This window comes from Hoplias malabaricus, unplaced genomic scaffold (genome assembly GCF_029633855.1).
Source record: "Hoplias malabaricus isolate fHopMal1 unplaced genomic scaffold, fHopMal1.hap1 scaffold_307, whole genome shotgun sequence".
NCBI lineage: Eukaryota > Metazoa > Chordata > Actinopteri > Characiformes > Erythrinidae > Hoplias > Hoplias malabaricus.
The window spans coordinates 2,463-10,000 of NW_027100864.1; positions in this window are offsets into that span (position 1 = coordinate 2,463).

A 7,538-nucleotide genomic window follows, 5' to 3' on the forward strand; every position below is an offset into this window, starting at 1 on the left:
TCTGTTAATCCAGGGCTTCTGATTAGGGAATGTTAATTATTATGGCAAACTTAAAATTAATGATTAAGTATCACCAGGAAGGAAGATCGACGCTCAAAGAATTCTTTGAGGAGAAGAGAGGAATAAGACAGACAGTCAAAGATTGCGTGAATCCGGTGTTTGTGCAGTGAATGTTAATTTCCAAAAGTGTCTGTCTCTCGTAGCTGTAGTTCGCAAGAGTTATTTGCGCAAGAAAACTGGAGATAGCTAAGTACAGAAGTATAACATCACTAAAACTGGTAAGACGCTGAGCCTCGCAGTGTGATCGCGATGCCATCTTGGTCCTGGGAGACCAAGGACCATTTCCTATAGAAATCAAGGTCCCAGAATCTGGAGGAAGAGAGGAGAGGCACGGAATCCACATTGTTCGAGGTACCCTGTAAAGTTTCCACAGTCAGTGGCAGTTTGGTGTCCCATGTCATCTGCTGGTGTGGGTCCACTTTATTTTCTGAGGTCCAAGGTCAACGCAGCCGCCTACCAGGGAGATTTAGATTACTTTATGCTTCCTTATGCTTCCAAGCGAGGTAGGTTAGTGCAGTGTGAAGTGCTGTTGAGATAGCGTCCTCGGTGGATCTGTTGCTACGATAAGCAATTTGGTGTGGGTCCAGCGTAGCAGGCAGGCAGGATTTCAAGTGAGAAAGAACTAGTCTTTTAAACCCCTTGGAAGTTATTGGGGGAAGTTATCATTCACTCTGCTCAGCATGTGACTGACGTCCGAATTGGAAAGTACAAGTGGGTTGTCGTCGGTGGAGGATCGTTTATTGAAGATATCAATATCATCTGGTCGAAACGAGCGTAGAAGTTGTTCAGCTCATCAGGGAGTGAAGCACTGTTGGTAGATGGAACAAAGCTAGTTGGTTTATAGTCAGTCAGGGTGTGTATTCCCTGCCACATACGCCGAGGGTCAGAGGAGGTAAAGTGCTCCTCAATCCGTCGTTTGTAGCAGTGCTTGGCTATAGCTATTAGTCTCTTCATATTTCCAGGGACTCCAGTGGGCGGTACAGAGGACGCTTGTACCCTGAGCGCTTGTTGATGCATTTCAGGACAGAGTTAGTGTAGGTGTCCAAGTGGATGTGTGAGCCTGTGCAGGCTCGGGCAGCATACTCACTCCAGTCGGTGTGCTGGAACTGTTGCTGAAGGAAGGAGTCAGCCCCATCCATCCAGAACTTTACAGTTCTGGTTGAAGGCTTAATCCTCTGCATGACTGGAGTGTATTTGGGAAGCAGGAACAAAGAAAGATGATCGGAAAGTCCAAGATGGGGGTGGGGTGTTGTTTTGAAGCTGGTTAAAGTCGAACCGATGCTGAATCCGGTGTTTGTGCAGTGAATGTTAATTTCCAAAAGTGTCTGTCTGTCGTAACTGTAGTTCGCAAGAGTTATTTGCGCAAGAAAACTGGAGATAGCTAAGTACAGAAGTATAACATCACTAAAACCGGTAAGACGCTGAGCCTCGCAGTGTGATCGCGATGCCATCTTGGTCCTGGAAGACCAAGGACCATTTCCTATAGAAATCAAGGTCCCAGAATCTGGAGGAAGAGAGGAGAGGCACGGAATCCACATTGTTCGAGCTACCCTGTAAAGTTTCCACAGTCAGTGGCGGTTTGGTGTCCCATGTCATCTGCTGGTGTGGGTCCACTTTATTTTCTGAGGTCCAAGGTCAACGCAGCCGCCTACCAGGGAGATTTAGATTACTTTATGCTTCCTTATGCTTCCAAGCGAGGTGGGTTAGTGCAGTGTGTAGTGCTGTTGAGAGCGAAGACACCCGCAAGTTCCACAGCACAAGCTCTTAGCACACGGCCAGGTACACCATCAGGGCCAGCTGCCTTCCGTGCATTCACTCTGCTCAGCATGCGACTGACGTCCGAAGTGGAAAGTACAAGTGGGTTGTCGTCGGTGGAGGATCGTTTATTGAAGAAATCAATATCATCTGGTCGAAACGAGTGTAAAAGTTGTTCAGCTCATCAGGGAGTGAAGCACTGTTGGTAGATGGAACAAAGCTAGTTGGTTTATAGTCAGTCAGGGCGTGTATTCCCTGCCACATATGCCGAGGGTCAGAGGAGGTAAAGTGCTCCTCAATCCGGCGTTTGTAGCAGTGCTTGGCTATATCTATTAGTCTCTTCATATTGCCAGGAACTCCAGTGGGCGGTACAAAGGACGCTCGTACCCTGAGCGCTTCTATGCTGAGGGATGCCATGGTAAGAAATCTCAGACCACCAGTCTTGTTTTTTGCCCTTCTTTTGTACGCATTAGGTTTTTCCATTTATATGCATCTGCTTTTGTTTTTTTTGTGAATCAGGACCGGCGTTTGTAGCAGTGCTTGGCTATAGCTATTCCTCTCCTCAGGTTAGCTCTGGCCAAGCTGTATGCTTCCCGGCGTCCTGATCTGAAGGCAGCATCTCTGGCTTTGAGCAGAGTGCGAACCTCTCTGTTCATCCAGGGCTTCTGATTAGGGAATGTTAATTATTATGGCAAACTTAAATTTAATGATTAAGTATCACCAGGAAAAAAGATCGATGCTCAAAGAATTCTTTGAGGAGAAGAGAGGAATAAGACAGACAGTCAAAGTCAGTCCACACAGTTGTTGATGTGTTTCAGGACAGAGTTAGTGTAGGTGTCCAAGTGGATGTGTGAGCCTGTGGTGGCTCGGGCAGCATACTCACTCTTGTCGGTGTGCTGGAACTGTTGCTGAAGGAAGGAGTCAGCCCCATCCATCCAGAACTTTACAGTTCTGGTTGAAGGCTTAATCCTCTGCATGACTGCAGTGTATTTGGGAAGCAGGAACAAAGAAAGATGATCGGAAAGTCCAAGATGGGGGAGGGGTGTTGTTTTGAAGCTGGTTAAAGTCGAACCGATGCTGAATCCGGTGTTTGTGCAGTGAATGTTAATTTCCAAAAGTGTCTGTCTGTCGTAACTGTAGTTCGCAAGAGTTATTTGCGCAAGAAAACTAGAGATAGCTAAGTACAGAAGTATAACATCACTAAAACCGGTAAGACGCTGAGCCTCGCAGTGTGATCGCGATGCCATCTTGGTCCTGGGAGACCAAGGACCATTTCCTATGGATATCAAGGTCCCATAATCTGGAGGAAGAGAGGAGAGGCATGGAATCCACATTGCTCGAGGTACCCTGTAAAGTTTCCACAGTAAGTGGCGGTTTGGGGTCCCATGTCATCTGCTGGTGTGGGTCCACTGTATTTTCTGAGGTCCAAGGTCAACGCAGCCGCCTACCAGGGAGATTTAGATTACTTTATGCTTCCTTATGCTTCCAAGCGAGGTGGGTTAGTGCAGTGTGTAGTGCTGTTGAGAGCGAAGACACCCGCAAGTTCCACAGCACAAGCTCTTAGCACATGGCCAGGTACACCATCAGGGCCAGCTGCCTCAATCTTTAAATCTAGATTAAAAACCTACCTTTTCAAACAAGCTTTTGGTTAATCACTCACCTTCAGGTTACTCCTTCTCTATTGGTGTTCGGGCTGGTTTTCATATTATCACTGTTCTGTATTAATCCTGTCATATCACCATAGCTACAGCATTCTTAGTTAGCTTTGTAGTACCTGCCAACAACGCTGTCTGTCGCTGGGTTCTCTTGCCTGACCAGTGGAAGCTTTTTTCGCAGGACAAATTTCCCCGTTCTTTACCATGACCCTACTAACCTTTTGTATTTTTATTTTGTTCCCTTTGTCTGGCTTTCTTTCTCCTGTCTCTCTCTCATGCTTTGAGATGTCCTGCTGCTCTCCAGGTTTTGCCCTGATCCAGCCCGTGTCCTGTACAAGATCCTGGCCTTGCTAAGACTCATACATCACTAATATCATCATCCTCACCATTTTCATTTCTACTTCTCCATCATCACTAATATACTACATTTATATTACTATAACCCCTTCACTTTTACTTCTGTTCTCTATTGTGTCTCCGGTGTCGACCCGAGGAGGATGGGTTCCCCGTATGAGTCTTGGTTCCTTCCAAGGTTTCTTCCTCGTGTGCTGAGGGAGTTTTTCCTTGCCACTGTTGCCCCTGGCTTGCTCATAGGAGGCTTGGACCCGGATCTCTGTAAAGCTGCTTTGTGACGACTTTTTGTTGTGAAAAGCGCTATATAAATAAAATCTGATTGATTGATTGATTGCCTTCCGTGCATTCACTCTGCTCAGCATGCGACTGACGTCCGAAGTGGAAAGTACAAGTGGGTTGTCGTCGGTGGAGGATCGTTTATTGAAGATATCAATATCATCTGGTCGAAACGAGTGTAAAAGTTGTTCAGCTCATCAGGGAGTGAAGCACTGTTGGTACATGGAACAAAGCTAGTTGGTTTATAGTCAGTCAGGGTGTGTATTCCCTACCACATACGCCGAGGGTCAGAGGAGGTAAAGTGCTCCTCAATCCGGCGTTTGTAGCAGTGCTTGGATATAGCTATTAGTCTCTTCATATTGCCAGGAACTCCAGTGGGCGGTACAAAGGACGCTCGTACCCTGAGCGCTTCTATGCTGAGGGATGCCATGGTAAGAAATCTCAGACCACCAGTCTTGTTTTTTGCCCTTCTTTTGTACGCATTAGGTTTTTCCATTTATGTGCATCTGCTTTTGTTTTTTTTGTGAATCAGGACCGGCGTTTGTAGCAGTGCTTGGCTATAGCTATTCCTCTCCTCAGGTTAGCTCTGACCAAGCTGTATGCTTCCCGGCGTCCTGATCTGAAGGCAGCATCTCTGGCTTTGAGCAGAGTGCGAACCTCTCTGTTCATCCAGGGCTTCTGATTAGGGAATGTTAATTATTATGGCAAACTTAAAATTAATGATTAAGTATCACCAGGAAGGAAGATTGACGCTCAAAGAATTCTTTGAGGAGAAGAGAGGAATAAGACAGACAGTCAAAGATTGCGTGAATCCGGTGTTTGTGCAGTGAATGTTAATTTCCAAAAGTGTCTGTCTCTTGTAGCTGTAGTTCGCAAGAGTTATTTGCGCAAGAAAACTGGAGATAGCTAAGTACAGAAGTATAACATCACTAAAACTGGTAAGACGCTGAGCCTCGCAGTGTGATCGCGATGCCATCTTGGTCCTGGGAGACCAAGGACCATTTCCTATAGAAATCAAGGTCCCAGAATCTGGAGGAAGAGAGGAGGGGCACGGAATCCACATTGCTCGAGGTACCCTGTAAAGTTTCCACAGTCAGTGGCGGTTTGGGGTCCCATGTCATCTGCTGGTGTGGGTCCACTGTATTTTCTGAGGTCCAAGGTCAACGCAGCCGCCTACCAGGGAGATTTAGATTACTTTATGCTTCCAAGCGAGGTGGGTTAGTGCAGTGTGTAGTGCTGTTGAGATAGCGTCCTCGGTGGATCTGTTGCAACGATAAGCAAACTGGTGTGGGTCCAGCGTAGCAGGCAGGCAGGATTTCAAGTGAGAAAGAACTAGTCTTTTAAAGCACTTGGAAATTATTGGGGTGAGTGCTACAGGTCGAAAGTCATTAAAGTCTGAAGCAGTAGAATGCTTAGGCACAGGCACAATAATGGCTGACTTAAAGATAGATGGTACAGCTGCCTGGGCAAGCGAAACATTAAAGATGTGAGCGAAGACACCCGCAAGTTCCACAGCACAAGCTCTTAGCACACGGCCAGGTACACCATCAGGGCAAGCTGCCTTCTGTGCATTCACTCTGCTCAGCATGTGACTGACGTCCGAATTGGAAAGTACAAGTGGGTTGTCGTCGGTGGAGGATCGTTTATTGAAGATATCAATATCATCTGGTCGAAACGAGCGTAGAAGTTGTTCAGCTCATCAGGGAGTGAAGCACTGTTGGTAGATGGAACAAAGCTAGTTGGTTTATAGTCAGTCAGGGTGTGTATTCCCTGCCACATACGCCGAGGGTCAGAGGAGGTAAAGTGCTCCTCAATCCGTCGTTTGTAGCAGTGCTTGGCTATGGCTATTAGTCTCTTCATATTGCCAGGGACTCCAGTGGGCGGTACAGAGGACGCTTGTACCCTGAGCGCTTGTTGATGCATTTCAGGACAGAGTTAGTGTAGGTGTCCAAGTGGATGTGTGAGCCTGTGCAGGCTCGGGCAGCATACTCACTCCAGTCGGTGTGCTGGAACTGTTGCTGAAGGAAGGAGTCAGCCCCATCCATCCAGAACTTTACAGTTCTGGTTGAAGGCTTAATCCTCTGCATGACTGGAGTGTATTTGGGAAGCAGGAACAAAGAAAGATGATCGGAAAGTCCAAGATGGGGGAGGGGTGTTGTTTTGAAGCTGGTTAAAGTCCAACCGATGCTGAATCCGGTGTTTGTGCAGTGAATGTTAATTTCCAAAAGTGTCTGTCTGTCGTAACTGTGGTTCGCAAGAGTTATTTGCGCAAGAAAACTGGAGATAGCTAAGTACAGAAGTATAACATCACTAAAACCGGTAAGACGCTGAGCCTCGCAGTGTGATCGCGATGCCATCTTGGTCCTGGAAGACCAAGGACCATTTCCTATAGAAATCAAGGTCCCAGAATCTGGAGGAAGAGAGGAGAGGCACGGAATCCACATTGTTCGAGCTACCCTGTAAAGTTTCCACAGTCAGTGGCGGTTTGGTGTCCCATGTCATCTGCTGGTGTGGGTCCACTTTATTTTCTGAGGTCCAAGGTCAACGCAGCCGCCTACCAGGGAGATTTAGATTACTTTATGCTTCCTTATGCTTCCAAGCGAGGTGGGTTAGTGCAGTGTGTAGTGCTGTTGAGATAGCGTCCTCGGTGGATCTGTTGCAACGATAAGCAAACTGGTGTGGGTCCAGCGTAGCAGGCAGGCAGGATTTCAAGTGAGAAAGAACTAGTCTTTTAAAGCACTTGGAAATTATTGAGGTGGGTTATGCAGTGTGTAGTTCTGTTGAGAGCGAAGACACCCGCAAGTTCCACAGCACAAGCACTCAGCACACGGCCAGGTACACCATCAGGGCCAGCTGCCTTCCGTGCATTCACTCTACTCAGCATGCGACTGACGTCCGAAGTGGAAAGTACAAGTGGGTTGTCATCGGTGGAGGATCGTTTATTGAAGATATCATTATCATCTGGTCGAAACGAGCGTAAAAGTTGTTCAGCTTATCAGGGAGTGAAGCACTGTTGGTAAATGGAACAAAGCTAGTTGGTTTATAGTCAGTCAGGGCGTGTATTCCCTGCCACATACGCCGAGGGTCAGAGGAGGTAAAGTGCTCCTCAATCCGGCGTTTGTAGCAGTGCTTGGCTATAGCTATTAGTCTCTTCATATTGCCAGGAACTCCAGTGGGCGGTACAAAGGACGCTCGTACCCTGAGCGCTTCTATGCTGAGGGATGCCATGGTAAGAAATCTCAGACCACCAGTCTTGTTTTTTGCCCTTCTTTTGTACGCATTAGGTTTTTCCATTTATGTGCATCTGCTTTTGTTTTTTTTTGTGAATCAGGACCGGCGTTTGTAGCAGTGCTTGGCTATAGCTATTCCTCTCCTCAGGTTAGCTCTGACCAAGCTGTATGCTTCCCTGCATCCTGATCTGAAGGCAGCATCTCTGGC